Source organism: Myxine glutinosa, chromosome 8 (assembly GCF_964187855.1).
Source record: "Myxine glutinosa chromosome 8, kmMyxGlut1.1, whole genome shotgun sequence".
Lineage (NCBI taxonomy): Eukaryota > Metazoa > Chordata > Myxini > Myxiniformes > Myxinidae > Myxine > Myxine glutinosa.
Window position 1 is genome coordinate 53,084,505 of NC_136268.1, and position 12,462 is coordinate 53,096,966.

Here is a 12,462-nt window from a genome sequence, read left to right on the forward strand (position 1 = left end):
GACAGAAAGCAAACCGGTATAATTTGAAGACAGAAAGCAAACAGCATAATTTGAAGACAAAAAGCAAACAGTATAATTTGAAGACAGAAAGCAAACAGTATAATTTGAAGTCAAAAAGCAAACAGTATAATTTGAAGACAGAAAGCAAACAGGTATAATTTGAAGACAAAAAGCAAACCGGTATAATTTGAAGACAAAAAGCAAACCGGTATAATTTGAAGACAGAAAGCAAACCGGTATAATTTGAAGACAGAAAGCAAACCAGTATAATTTGAAGTCAAAAAGCAAACAGTATAATTTGAAGACAGAAAGCAAACCGGTATAATTTGAAGACAAAAAGCAAACCGGTATAATTTGAAGACAAAAAGCAAACCGGTATAATTTGAAGACAGAAAGCAAACCGGTATAATTTGAAGACAGAAAGCAAACCAGTATAATTTGAAGACAGAAAGCAAACCAGTATAATTTGAAGACAGAAAGCAAACCAGTATAATTTGAAGACAGAAAGCAAACCAGTATAATTTGAAGACAGAAAGCAAACCGGTATAATTTGAAGACAGAAAGCAAACCAGTATAATTTGAAGACAGAAAGCAAACAGTATAATTTGAAGACAGAAAGCAAACCGGTATAATTTGAAGACAGAAAGCAAACCGGTATAATTTGAAGACAGAAAGCAAACCAGTATAATTTGAAGACAGAAAGCAAACCAGTATAATTTGAAGACAGAAAGCAAACCGGTATAATTTGAAGACAGAAAGCAAACCGGTATAATTTGAAGACAGAAAGCAAACCAGTATAATTTGAAGACAGAAAGCAAACCAGTATAATTTGAAGACAGAAAGCAAACCGGTATAATTTGAAGACAGAAAGCAAACCAGTATAATTTGAAGACAGAAAGCAAACCGGTATAATTTGAAGACAGAGAACAAACCGGTATAATGTGAAGACAGAAAGCAAACCAGTATAATTTGAAGACAGAAAGCAAACAGTATAATTTGAAGACAGAAAGCAAACCGGTATAATTTGAAGACAGAAAGCAAACCGGTATAATTTGAAGACAGAAAGCAAACAGTATAATTTGAAGACAAAAAGCAAACCAGTATAATTTGAAGACAGAAAGCAAATCAGTATAATTTGAAGACAGAAAGCAAACAGTATAATTTGAAGACAGAAAGCAAACCAGTATAATTTGAAGACAGAAAGCAAACCAGTATAATTTGAAGACAGAAAGCAAACCGGTATAATTTGAAGACAGAAAGCAAACAGTATAATTTGAAGACAGAAAGCAAACCGGTATAATTTGAAGACAGAAAGCAAACAGTATAATTTGAAGACAGAAAGCAAACCGGTATAATTTGAAGACAGAAAGCAAACAGTATAATTTGAAGACAGAAAGCAAACAGTATAATTTGAAGACAGAAAGCAAACCGGTATAATTTGAAGACAGAAAGCAAACCGGTATAATTTGAAGTCAGAAAGCAAACAGTATAATTTGAAGACAGAAAGCAAACAGTATAATTTGAAGACAGAAAGCAAACCGGTATAATTTGAAGACAGAAAGCAAATCAGTATAATTTGAAGACAGAAAGCAAACCAGTATAATTTGAAGACAGAAAGCAAACCAGTATAATTTGAAGACAGAAAGCAAACCAGTATAATTTGAAGACAGAAAGCAAACAGTATAATTTGAAGACAGAAAGCAAACCGGTATAATTTGAAGACAGAAAGCAAACAGTATAATTTGAAGACAGAAAGCAAACAGTATAATTTGAAGACAGAAAGCAAACCGGTATAATTTGAAGACAGAAAGCAAACCGGTATAATTTGAAGTCAGAAAGCAAACAGTATAATTTGAAGACAGAAAGCAAACAGTATAATTTGAAGACAGAAAGCAAACAGTATAATTTGAAGACAGAAAGCAAACCGGTATAATTTGAAGACAGAAAGCAAATCAGTATAATTTGAAGACAGAAAGCAAACCAGTATAATTTGAAGACAGAAAGCAAACCAGTATAATTTGAAGACAGAAAGCAAACCAGTATAATTTGAAGACAGAAAGCAAACCAGTATAATTTGAAGACAGAAAGCAAACAGTATAATTTGAAGACAGAAAGCAAACCGGTATAATTTGAAGACAGAAAGCAAACCGGTATAATGTGAAGACAGAAAGCAAACCGGTATAATTTGAAGACAGAAAGCAAACCGGTATAATGTGAAGACAGAAAGCAAACCGGTATAATGTGAAGACAGAAAGCAAACCGGTATAATGTGAAGACAGAAAGCAAACCGGTATAATTTGAAGACAGAAAGCAAACAGTATAATTTGAAGACAGAAAGCAAACCGGTATAATTTGAAGACAGAAAGCAAACCGGTATAATGTGAAGACAGAAAGCAAACCAGTATAATTTGAAGACAGAAAGCAAACCGGTATAATTTGAAGACAGAAAGCAAACCGGTATAATTTGAAGTCAGAAAGCAAACCGGTATAATTTGAAGACAAAAAGCAAACCAGTATAATTTGAAGACAAAAAGCAAACCATTATAATTTGAAGACAGAAAGCAAACCAGTATAATTTGAAGACAAAAAGCAAACCGGTATAATTTGAAGACAAAAAGCAAACCATTATAATTTGAAGACAGAAAGCAAACCAGTATAATTTGAAGACAGAAAGCAAACCGGTATAATTTGAAGACAGAAAGCAAACCGGTGTAATTTGAAGACAAAAAGCAAACCAGTATAATTTGAAGACAGAAAGCAAACCGGTGTAATTTGAAGACAGAAAGCAAACCAGTATAATTTGAAGACAGAAAGCAAACCGGTGTAATTTGAAGACAGAAAGCAAACCAGTATAATTTGAAGACAGAAAGCAAACAGTATAATTTGAAGACAAAAAGCAAACCAGTATAATTTGAAGACAGAAAGCAAACCGGTGTAATTTGAAGACAGAAAGCAAACCAGTATAATTTGAAGACAGAAAGCAATCAGTATAATTTGAAGACAGAAAGCAAACCGGTATAATTTGAAGACAGAAAGCAAACAGTATAATTTGAAGACAGAAAGCAAACAGTATAATTTGAAGACAGAAAGCAAACAGTATAATTTGAAGACAGAAAGCAAACCGGTATAATTTGAAGACAGAAAGCAAACAGTATAATTTGAAGACAGAAAGCAAACAGTATAATTTGAAGACAGAAAGCAAACAGTATAATTTGAAGACAGAAAGCAAACCGGTGTAATTTGAAGACAGAAAGCAAACCAGTATAATTTGAAGACAGAAAGCAAACAGTATAATTTGAAGACAAAAAGCAAACCAGTATAATTTGAAGACAGAAAGCAAACCGGTGTAATTTGACGACAGAAAGCAAACCAGTATAATTTGAAGACAGAAAGCAATCAGTATAATTTGAAGACAGAAAGCAAACCGGTATAATTTGAAGACAGAAAGCAAACAGTATAATTTGAAGACAGAAAGCAAACAGTATAATTTGAAGACAGAAAGCAAACAGTATAATTTGAAGACAGAAAGCAAACCGGTATAATTTGAAGACAGAAAGCAAACAGTATAATTTGAAGACAGAAAGCAAACAGTATAATTTGAAGACAGAAAGCAAACCAGTATAATTTGAAGACAGAAAGCAAACCAGTATAATTTGAAGACAGAAAGCAAACAGTATAATTTGAAGACAGAAAGCAAACCATTATAATTTGAGACAGAAAGCAAACCAGTATAATTTGAAGAGAGAAGGCAAACAGTATAATTTGAGACAGAAAGCAAACCAGTATAATTTGAAGACAGAAAGCAAACCAGTATAATTTGAAGACAGAAAGCAAACAGTATAATTTGAAGACAGAAAGCAAACAGTATAATTTGAAGACAGAAAGCAAACCAGTATAATTTGAAGACAGAAAGCAAACCAGTATAATTTGAAGACAGAAAGCAAACAGTATAATTTGAAGACAGAAAGCAAACCATTATAATTTGAGACAGAAAGCAAATCAGTATAATTTGAAGACAGAAAGCAAACCAGTATAATTTGAAGACAGAAAGCAAACAGTATAATTTGAAGACAGAAAGCAAACCGGTATAATTTGAAGACAGAAAGCAAACCGGTATAATTTGAAGACAGAAAGCAAACCAGTATAATTTGAAGACAAAAAGCAAACCAGTATAATTTGAAGACAGAAAGCAAACCGCTGCAATTTGAAGACAGAAAGTCAGCCGGTATAATGTGAAGACAGAAAGCAAACCAGTATAATTTGAAGTCAGAAAGCAAACCGGTATAATTTGAAGACAGAAAGCAAACCAGTATAATTTGAAGACAGAAAGCAAACCGGTATAATTTGAAGACAGAAAGCAAACCGGTATAATTTGAAGTCAGAAAGCAAATCAGTATAATTGGAAGACAGAAAGCAAACAGTATAATTTGAAGACAGAAAGCAAACCGGTATAATTTGAAGACAGAAAGCAAACCGGTATAATTTGAAGACAGAAAGCAAACCAGTATAATTTGAAGACAAAAAGCAAACCAGTATAATTTGAAGACAGAAAGCAAACCGCTGCAATTTGAAGACAGAAAGCAAACAGTATAATTTGAAGACAGAAAGCAAACCGGTATAATTTGAAGACAAAAAGCAAACCAGAATAATTTGAAGACAGAAAGCAAACCGGTATAATTTGAAGACAAAAAGCAAACCAGTATAATTTGAAGACAGAAAGCAAACCGGTGTAATTTGAAGACAGAAAGCAAACCAGTATAATTTGAAGACAAAAAGCAAACCAGTATAATTTGAAGACAGAAAGCAAACCGGTATAATTTGAAGACAGAAAGTCAGCCGGTATAATGTGAAGACAGAAAGCAAACCGGTATAATTTGAAGACAGAAAGCAAACCAGTATAATTTGAAGACAAATAGCAAACCAGTATAATTTGAAGACAGAAAGCAAACCAGTATAATTTGAAGACAAATAGCAAACCAGTATAATTTGAAGACAGAAAGCAAACCGGTATAATTTGAAGACAGAAAGCAACAGTATAATTTGAAGTCAAAAAGCAAACAGTATAATTTGAAGACAGAAAGCAAACAGTATAATTTGAAGACAAAAAGCAAACCGGTATAATTTGAAGACAAAAAGCAAACCAGTATAATTTGAAGACAGAAAGCAAACCGGTATAATTTGAAGACAGAAAGCAAACCTGTATAATTTGAAGACAGAAAGCAAACCGGTATAATTTGAAGACAGAAAGCAAACCAGTATAATTTGAAGACAGAAAGCAAACCAGTATAATTTGAAGACAGAAAGCAAACCAGTATAATTTGAAGACAGAAAGCAAACCAGTATAATTTGAAGACAGAAAGCAAACCAGTATAATTTGAAGACAAAAAGCAAACCAGTATAATTTGAAGACAGAAAGCAAACCGGTATAATTTGAAGACAGAAAGTCAGCCGGTATAATGTGAAGACAGAAAGCAAACCGGTATAATTTGAAGACAGAAAGCAAACAGTATAATTTGAAGACAAATAGCAAACCAGTATAATTTGAAGACAGAAAGCAAACCAGTATAATTTGAAGACAGAAAGCAAACCAGTATAATTTGAAGACAGAAAGCAAACCGGTATAATTTGAAGACAGAAAGCAAACAGTATAATTTGAAGACAAAAAGCAAACCAGTATAATTTGAAGACAGAAAGCAAATCAGTATAATTTGAAGACAGAAAGCAAACAGTATAATTTGAAGACAGAAAGCAAACCAGTATAATTTGAAGACAGAAAGCAAACCAGTATAATTTGAAGACAGAAAGCAAACCGGTATAATTTGAAGACAGAAAGCAAACAGTATAATTTGAAGACAGAAAGCAAACCGGTATAATTTGAAGACAGAAAGCAAACAGTATAATTTGAAGACAGAAAGCAAACCGGTATAATTTGAAGACAGAAAGCAAACAGTATAATTTGAAGACAGAAAGCAAACAGTATAATTTGAAGACAGAAAGCAAACCGGTATAATTTGAAGACAGAAAGCAAACCGGTATAATTTGAAGTCAGAAAGCAAACAGTATAATTTGAAGACAGAAAGCAAACAGTATAATTTGAAGACAGAAAGCAAACAGTATAATTTGAAGACAGAAAGCAAACAGTATAATTTGAAGACAGAAAGCAAACCGGTATAATTTGAAGACAGAAAGCAAATCAGTATAATTTGAAGACAGAAAGCAAACCAGTATAATTTGAAGACAGAAAGCAAACCAGTATAATTTGAAGACAGAAAGCAAACCAGTATAATTTGAAGACAGAAAGCAAACAGTATAATTTGAAGACAGAAAGCAAACCGGTATAATTTGAAGACAGAAAGCAAACAGTATAATTTGAAGACAGAAAGCAAACAGTATAATTTGAAGACAGAAAGCAAACCGGTATAATTTGAAGACAGAAAGCAAACCGGTATAATTTGAAGTCAGAAAGCAAACAGTATAATTTGAAGACAGAAAGCAAACAGTATAATTTGAAGACAGAAAGCAAACAGTATAATTTGAAGACAGAAAGCAAACCGGTATAATTTGAAGACAGAAAGCAAATCAGTATAATTTGAAGACAGAAAGCAAACCAGTATAATTTGAAGACAGAAAGCAAACCAGTATAATTTGAAGACAGAAAGCAAACCAGTATAATTTGAAGACAGAAAGCAAACCAGTATAATTTGAAGACAGAAAGCAAACAGTATAATTTGAAGACAGAAAGCAAACCGGTATAATTTGAAGACAGAAAGCAAACCGGTATAATGTGAAGACAGAAAGCAAACCGGTATAATTTGAAGACAGAAAGCAAACCGGTATAATGTGAAGACAGAAAGCAAACCGGTATAATGTGAAGACAGAAAGCAAACCGGTATAATGTGAAGACAGAAAGCAAACCGGTATAATTTGAAGACAGAAAGCAAACAGTATAATTTGAAGACAGAAAGCAAACCGGTATAATTTGAAGACAGAAAGCAAACCGGTATAATGTGAAGACAGAAAGCAAACCAGTATAATTTGAAGACAGAAAGCAAACCGGTATAATTTGAAGACAGAAAGCAAACCGGTATAATTTGAAGTCAGAAAGCAAACCGGTATAATTTGAAGACAAAAAGCAAACCAGTATAATTTGAAGACAAAAAGCAAACCATTATAATTTGAAGACAGAAAGCAAACCAGTATAATTTGAAGACAAAAAGCAAACCGGTATAATTTGAAGACAAAAAGCAAACCATTATAATTTGAAGACAGAAAGCAAACCAGTATAATTTGAAGACAGAAAGCAAACCGGTATAATTTGAAGACAGAAAGCAAACCGGTGTAATTTGAAGACAAAAAGCAAACCAGTATAATTTGAAGACAGAAAGCAAACCGGTGTAATTTGAAGACAGAAAGCAAACCAGTATAATTTGAAGACAGAAAGCAAACCGGTGTAATTTGAAGACAGAAAGCAAACCAGTATAATTTGAAGACAGAAAGCAAACAGTATAATTTGAAGACAAAAAGCAAACCAGTATAATTTGAAGACAGAAAGCAAACCGGTGTAATTTGAAGACAGAAAGCAAACCAGTATAATTTGAAGACAGAAAGCAATCAGTATAATTTGAAGACAGAAAGCAAACCGGTATAATTTGAAGACAGAAAGCAAACAGTATAATTTGAAGACAGAAAGCAAACAGTATAATTTGAAGACAGAAAGCAAACAGTATAATTTGAAGACAGAAAGCAAACCGGTATAATTTGAAGACAGAAAGCAAACAGTATAATTTGAAGACAGAAAGCAAACAGTATAATTTGAAGACAGAAAGCAAACAGTATAATTTGAAGACAGAAAGCAAACCGGTGTAATTTGAAGACAGAAAGCAAACCAGTATAATTTGAAGACAGAAAGCAAACAGTATAATTTGAAGACAAAAAGCAAACCAGTATAATTTGAAGACAGAAAGCAAACCGGTGTAATTTGAAGACAGAAAGCAAACCAGTATAATTTGAAGACAGAAAGCAATCAGTATAATTTGAAGACAGAAAGCAAACCGGTATAATTTGAAGACAGAAAGCAAACAGTATAATTTGAAGACAGAAAGCAAACAGTATAATTTGAAGACAGAAAGCAAACAGTATAATTTGAAGACAGAAAGCAAACCGGTATAATTTGAAGACAGAAAGCAAACAGTATAATTTGAAGACAGAAAGCAAACAGTATAATTTGAAGACAGAAAGCAAACCAGTATAATTTGAAGACAGAAAGCAAACCAGTATAATTTGAAGACAGAAAGCAAACAGTATAATTTGAAGACAGAAAGCAAACCATTATAATTTGAGACAGAAAGCAAACCAGTATAATTTGAAGAGAGAAGGCAAACAGTATAATTTGAGACAGAAAGCAAACCAGTATAATTTGAAGACAGAAAGCAAACCAGTATAATTTGAAGACAGAAAGCAAACAGTATAATTTGAAGACAGAAAGCAAACAGTATAATTTGAAGACAGAAAGCAAACCAGTATAATTTGAAGACAGAAAGCAAACCAGTATAATTTGAAGACAGAAAGCAAACAGTATAATTTGAAGACAGAAAGCAAACCATTATAATTTGAGACAGAAAGCAAATCAGTATAATTTGAAGACAGAAAGCAAACCAGTATAATTTGAAGACAGAAAGCAAACAGTATAATTTGAAGACAGAAAGCAAACCGGTATAATTTGAAGACAGAAAGCAAACCGGTATAATTTGAAGACAGAAAGCAAACCAGTATAATTTGAAGACAAAAAGCAAACCAGTATAATTTGAAGACAGAAAGCAAACCGCTGCAATTTGAAGACAGAAAGTCAGCCGGTATAATGTGAAGACAGAAAGCAAACCAGTATAATTTGAAGTCAGAAAGCAAACCGGTATAATTTGAAGACAGAAAGCAAACCAGTATAATTTGAAGACAGAAAGCAAACCGGTATAATTTGAAGACAGAAAGCAAACCGGTATAATTTGAAGTCAGAAAGCAAATCAGTATAATTGGAAGACAGAAAGCAAACAGTATAATTTGAAGACAGAAAGCAAACCGGTATAATTTGAAGACAGAAAGCAAACCGGTATAATTTGAAGACAGAAAGCAAACCAGTATAATTTGAAGACAAAAAGCAAACCAGTATAATTTGAAGACAGAAAGCAAACCGCTGCAATTTGAAGACAGAAAGCAAACAGTATAATTTGAAGACAGAAAGCAAACCGGTATAATTTGAAGACAAAAAGCAAACCAGAATAATTTGAAGACAGAAAGCAAACCGGTATAATTTGAAGACAAAAAGCAAACCAGTATAATTTGAAGACAGAAAGCAAACCGGTGTAATTTGAAGACAGAAAGCAAACCAGTATAATTTGAAGACAAAAAGCAAACCAGTATAATTTGAAGACAGAAAGCAAACCGGTATAATTTGAAGACAGAAAGTCAGCCGGTATAATGTGAAGACAGAAAGCAAACCGGTATAATTTGAAGACAGAAAGCAAACCAGTATAATTTGAAGACAAATAGCAAACCAGTATAATTTGAAGACAGAAAGCAAACCAGTATAATTTGAAGACAAATAGCAAACCAGTATAATTTGAAGACAGAAAGCAAACCGGTATAATTTGAAGACAGAAAGCAACAGTATAATTTGAAGTCAAAAAGCAAACAGTATAATTTGAAGACAGAAAGCAAACAGTATAATTTGAAGACAAAAAGCAAACCGGTATAATTTGAAGACAAAAAGCAAACCAGTATAATTTGAAGACAGAAAGCAAACCGGTATAATTTGAAGACAGAAAGCAAACCTGTATAATTTGAAGACAGAAAGCAAACCGGTATAATTTGAAGACAGAAAGCAAACCAGTATAATTTGAAGACAGAAAGCAAACCAGTATAATTTGAAGACAGAAAGCAAACCAGTATAATTTGAAGACAGAAAGCAAACCAGTATAATTTGAAGACAGAAAGCAAACCAGTATAATTTGAAGACAAAAAGCAAACCAGTATAATTTGAAGACAGAAAGCAAACCGGTATAATTTGAAGACAGAAAGTCAGCCGGTATAATGTGAAGACAGAAAGCAAACCGGTATAATTTGAAGACAGAAAGCAAACAGTATAATTTGAAGACAAATAGCAAACCAGTATAATTTGAAGACAGAAAGCAAACCAGTATAATTTGAAGACAGAAAGCAAACCAGTATAATTTGAAGACAGAAAGCAAACCGGTATAATTTGAAGACAGAAAGCAAACAGTATAATTTGAAGACAGAAAGCAAACCAGTATAATTTGAAGACAGAAAGCAAACCGGTATAATTTGAAGACAGAAAGCAAACCAGTATAATTTGAAGACAGAAAGCAAACCAGTATAATTTGAAGACAGAAAGCAAACCAGTATAATTTGAAGACAGAAAGCAAACCAGTATAATTTGAAGACAGAAAGCAAACCGGTATAATTTGAAGACAGAAAGCAAACCGGTATAATTTGAAGACAGAAAGCAAACAGTATAATTTGAAGACAGAAAGCAAACCGGTATAATTTGAAGACAGAAAGCAAACAGTATAATTTGAAGTCAAAAAGCAATCAGTATAATTTGAAGACAGAGAACAAACCGGTATAATGTGAAGACAAAAAGCAAACCGGTATAATTTGAAGACAAAAAGCAAACCAGTATAATTTGAAGACAGAAAGCAAATCGGTATAATTTGAAGACAGAAAGCAAACCGGTATAATTTGAAGACAAAAAGCAAACCGGTATAATTTGAAGACAAAAAGCAAACCAGTATAATTTGAAGACAGAAAGCAAATCGGTATAATTTGAAGACAGAAAGCAAACCAGTATAATTTGAAGACAGAAAGCAAACCAGTATAATTTGAAGACAGAAAGCAAACCAGTATAATTTGAAGACAGAAAGGAAACCGGTATAATTTGAAGACAAAAAGCAAACCGGTATAATTTGAAGACAAAAAGCAAACCAGTATAATTTGAAGACAGAAAGCAAACCGGTATAATTTGAAGACAGAAAGCAAACCAGTATAATTTGAAGACAGAAAGGAAAGCTGGTATAATTTGAAGACAGAAAGCAAACCGGTATAATTTGAAGACAGAAAGCAAACCGGTGTAATTTGAAGACAGAAAGCAAATAGTATAATTTGAAGACAAAAAGCAAACAATATAATTTGAAGACAGAAAGCAAACCGGTATAATTTGAAGACAGAAAGCAAACCAGTATAATTTGAAGACAGAAAGCAAACCAGTATAATTTGAAGACAGAAAGCAAACCAGTATAATTTGAAGACAGAAAGCAAACCAGTATAATTTGAAGACAAAAAGCAAACCAGTATAATTTGAAGACAGAAAGCAAACCGGTATAATGTGAACACAGAAAGCAAACCAGTATAATTTGAAGACAGAAAGCAAACCGGTATAATTTGAAGACAGAAAGCAAACCGGTATAATTTGAAGACAGAAAGCAAACCGGTGTAATTTGAAGACAGAAAGTCAGCTGGTATAATGTGAAGACAGAAAGCAAACCGGTGTAATTTGAAGACAGAAAGTCAGCTGGTATAATGTGAAGACAGAAAGCAAACCGGTATTATTTGAAGACAGAAAGTCAGCCGGTATAATATGAAGACAGAAAGCAAACCAGTATAATTTGAAGACAGAAAGCAAACCGGTATAATTTGAAGACAGAAAGCACACCAGTATAATTTGAAGTCAAAAAGCAAACCAGTATAATTTGAAGACAGAGAGCAAACCAGTATAATGTGAAGACAAAAAGCAAACCGGTATAATGTGAACACAGAAAGCAAACCAGTATAATTTGAAGACAGAAAGCAAACCGGTATAATTTGAAGACAGAAAGCAAACCGGTATAATTTGAAGACAGAAAGCAAACCGGTGTAATTTGAAGACAGAAAGTCAGCTGGTATAATGTGAAGCCAGAAAGCAAACCGGTATTATTTGAAGACAGAAAGTCAGCCGGTATAATATGAAGACAGAAAGCAAACCAGTATAATTTGAAGACAGAAAGCAAACCGGTATAATTTGAAGACAGAAAGCACACCAGTATAATTTGAAGTCAAAAAGCAAACCAGTATAATTTGAAGACAGAGAGCAAACCGGTATAATGTGAAGACAAAAAGCAAACCGGTATAATTTGAAGACAAAAAGCAAACCAGTATAATTTGAAGACAGAAAGCAAATCGGTATAATTTGAAGACAGAAAGCAAACCAGTATAATTTGAAGACAGAAAGCAAACCAGTATAATTTGAAGACAGAAGGCAAACCGGTATAATTTGAAGACAAAAAGCAAACCGGTATAATTTGAAGACAAAAAGCAAACCAGTATAATTTGAAGACAGAAAGCAAACCGGTATAATTTGAAGACAGAAAGCAAACCGGTATAATTTGAAGACAGAAAGCAAACAGTATAATTTGA